This window comes from Thunnus maccoyii, chromosome 6 (genome assembly GCF_910596095.1).
Source record: "Thunnus maccoyii chromosome 6, fThuMac1.1, whole genome shotgun sequence".
NCBI lineage: Eukaryota > Metazoa > Chordata > Actinopteri > Scombriformes > Scombridae > Thunnus > Thunnus maccoyii.
The window spans coordinates 27,913,104-27,917,051 of NC_056538.1; positions in this window are offsets into that span (position 1 = coordinate 27,913,104).

The window sequence follows — 3,948 nt, forward strand, 5'->3', positions numbered from 1 at the left end:
CCTGGGCCTCGAGCTCCGTTCACGTTCCCCAAGGAGCAATCTGTGTGACATGCCACATAACTCTAAGCTCTGCAAGAGGCATCATGATAATGCCACAAACGCTTCATGGAAAACAAAGCTCTGCTGAACGGATTTTCATCTATCCCCACCTTGCTTCTGTTTATTCTGTAAGCTTAAAACACATGTGGGTTTCCCCCTGCCATGATGAAAGTGTCTGTAATTTGTGGCCCTCAATCCCCTGTGTATTGTGCACTACTTGCTCCACTGAGGCTCTCTGTAGGACCCTGCTCACCTCGTGATTTTAGCATAGCTGTCACCAACTGCCCTCCCTCACCACGAGCAGAACTCTCCCTCTCACCCCTCACATGTGCCCACTCATCCTGTTTGATTTTTGATTGCTTCCTCACCTTTGAGTATTTTGCTTTTTTGCCAACCGTCTAAACTGTGTACAGAATATGCCATTGTATCACTCAAGATGTTATGTTTTTTCTTCTTTTTTTTACATTTCCCACCGTGGTAGTGACCTTTTATAGCATTGTGCTTCTTTTGTTTGTTTTCTGTTTGTCTGTCAATCAAATGCTTGCTTCTTTGAAAGTCATATATACTGTATGTGTGATCGAGTGTGTTTTGGTGAAAAGAAAAAAAAAACGCCATTTGATTTTTTTAAGGCTAATTATCAATCTATAATGACATGGACTACCCCTTTAATGACAAGGTTATTATGTAAAGATGTGAATTGGCAGTCTCTCAACTGAATCCTTCATCTCTTTGCTGTTATAAAGTTTGACTGGATATTTCAGATTATTAGAAGTGAATGTTATCCTGATTAGCTACGACAAAAAACAAAGGGCTTGAGATCCATCAGTATCAACTTTCTGTTTCTCTATATATTATCATCCATCAATCCAGGTTATTATTATTATTATTATTATGATTATGATTATGATTATGATTATTATTATTATTATTTATAGTAGTTGCCAAAGACATTTAGTTTCATTCAGTTCTTCTCTATTTGTTTTTATGTCAACATTTACATTAAACACTACCTTGTTTGGGAAAACAGTTGATTGGAAATGTGCTATACCTTCCCAGTTTACATGATCACTTACCATATGCTGTATTTTCCATATCTGTACGTGAAAACTTGAGTTCCTCACGGCGGTTGGTTTGAGGCTCATTACATTGCGGGTTCTTTGTGTTTGTGCAGAGTTATCAACCAACAGGAGTTGTTCTTTATGCAGGTGCAATAGGTGAAGACAATCACATACCTGGGTTGTCCTGGAAAAAAATAAACTGTTACAATAGTTTTTAAGTTGCTCTCCTCATGAATGAAGGGACAGACTTTTTCAAGGACAGCCTACATGTTTAACATATTTAAATATTTTTTGAATATAATTTGTACAATTATACTAATATAGCATAAAGAGTTTCAAATCAGTCTAAGAAACACTGAAGAGAAAAGCTTGCTACTGTATTTTTTTAGAGAATGCTTAGTTATATATGATAGCACTCCACTTATTTTTAGAGTCCATTTTTCACTGTGACTGTTAATTTCAGACCATATATAAGCTAATGTGCTTGGCAAGCCAATTTCAGGATACTGCCTCCTACACACAAGCCCTCTAGACACAGCAAATTTGCATAAACTGAAAGTTCACATTTTTTGCCATGTCAGATGTATGTTTGGGGGGGAAAAAAAGAAAAGAAAAATCTTGTGTTTGTGCTCAATGTGGAAAAAAAACCTTGAGGTATTGAAGGTAATTTAGTGTTTACTCTCTATGGTGATGGTTAATGAGATAGAGTAAAACTTGTGAGACTTTCTCCTGTGCTCACCTTGTTGTCTTGCAATGGCTCGATATGTGTGGTAGCATTTAGTTTAAGCGGTGGTCTCAAACCACTGAAGGAGTTTGTTATTGCTGTACCTGCTGTGTGAAAAAACACTGAAACACAACTTTGTCTTTTTGTGGCACATTTACTATTCAAGAGATCCTTCCTTATTATTATTATTATTAATAATATTATTACCATCATTATTATTATTATTATTATTATTATTATTATTATTATTATTATTATTATTATTATTATTATAATTATTATTATTATTATTATTATTATTTTATATGTAAGTGCTACATTTTAAGCAAAGTATGCTTAAAATGGCATTTACATGTATTCATTTTCACTGTCTCATCCTTATGTTTTCAGTCACATTGAATATTTTCGAATGTCCTGAAGACGATTGCCATGTTTGTTTTCACCCTTGACCTTGTTTTGTGTTTTGTAAGACTGTAACATTTAGTTTTATTTTTTTAAACATATACATATATATAGGCTTACAGCACATTTCTTTTGACATTTATTGTATATTTGTGGAAGGATAATACCTGAATAAATATTAGGGTTATAAGCTCTTTTTGTTGCCCATGCTGGAATAATGAAATGATGTGTCAGAATTTAACCTGTTTTTGTTTTGTTTTTGTTTGTTTTTTTTTTAATTTGGAGTTATATTTGATGTAAATATTAACAATGTAATCTGATGTGTGAAAAAAAAAGTCATGCAGTTTAACATTAAACTTCACAAACTACCAATGTTGTTGTTATTCTATCTTCACTAAAGTCAAAACATACTGTATAGTATGTAATGGGTTTGGTAATCCAGAGAGATTCATGCTAAATCTGTCCTGGTAGCATTTAATATAAAACATAGCAAAAAGGCCGACAGGGGTGCTGCACTGTGATGATCTGATACTTTGCTTACAGCAGCATTCATTCATTGATTTTCTTTTCTTTTTTGTTTTATGGGCCATGAGGGGGAATCTCAACAATCTGAAAACACAACATTGACAAATCATTAGAAAGTTTATGTAGTCAAGGTGTTAGCAAACTGTTACCTTTTTACATATTCAGCAGACAAGGAGCAATATTGGCATTCATTTGGAGTCTTGTTTGATGAATGTAAGTCCAATATTCTCTCTCCTTTAACTGTGTTGTGGTCTCTACCAACTCCAGAGGGAACTATCTGACTCTTAAGTTGTTAAAAGTTCCAGTATGTTCACCACCTTTTTGCTAACTTTGTCTGTGTAATGTTTGGTGCTGGGCAGATTAGACTTAATCACTCTATTGATTGGTCCCAGGCCGGTCTTTCATTGCTGTTTTCCTGCTTAAAAAATTAAATGTAATGCTAAAGTAAAATGGAAATATACACATGCTAGGGTGCATGTTGTGAGCTACTAGCCACATAACAGTCTCCATATTACAAATTAAATATGTCAACAAAATATCTTTCTCCTAGCTTGCTAATTAACTAATCACATAAGTGCTGACAATAAGTTCCTCAGACAAAAGAAGCCCATTCATTCGTCATATCTGATTTATACTATTTGAAGTCATTATTTTAACAGTGAAATCAGCTGTACCCTGTTGTTATTCGCCAAAGCCTGAGGAGTTCCAGTATGGATGCCAGGCAGCATGTAGCCTACAGCAAGCCTCCAGGAACAGAGCTGTACAAAGCCAGACCTGCATGTAAAAGACACCTTCATGGCCAGAAACAATTTTTGTCCTGTTCAAGTCCATTACAGAAGAAATGGCTGTGCATTTCCTGGGCATCAAACACATACAAAACAACTCTGAATATTTTCTTTTTGATTCATTAGGTCCTTCTGGCAAAGTCCCAATATTGTCAATTATTGTAAACCTATAAGACTTTTAAAACTGCAATGCAGAACTTTTAAATATAAGTGAACGTTCATTACATTCAAGCCCTTGCCAAACGAGCTCACACAATGCTGATTAAGCCTGTGACTGCCAAGTAAATCTCTCTGTATTTCACAGTATACTGGTGTAATCTGGTGTCAGGTTTGACATTCCTGCACTGGCTGGATGAATGCATACTGCGCATGCTCTCTTCTAAGAGCTGAGCGGCTAACTTCCAGTTAGCCCTCT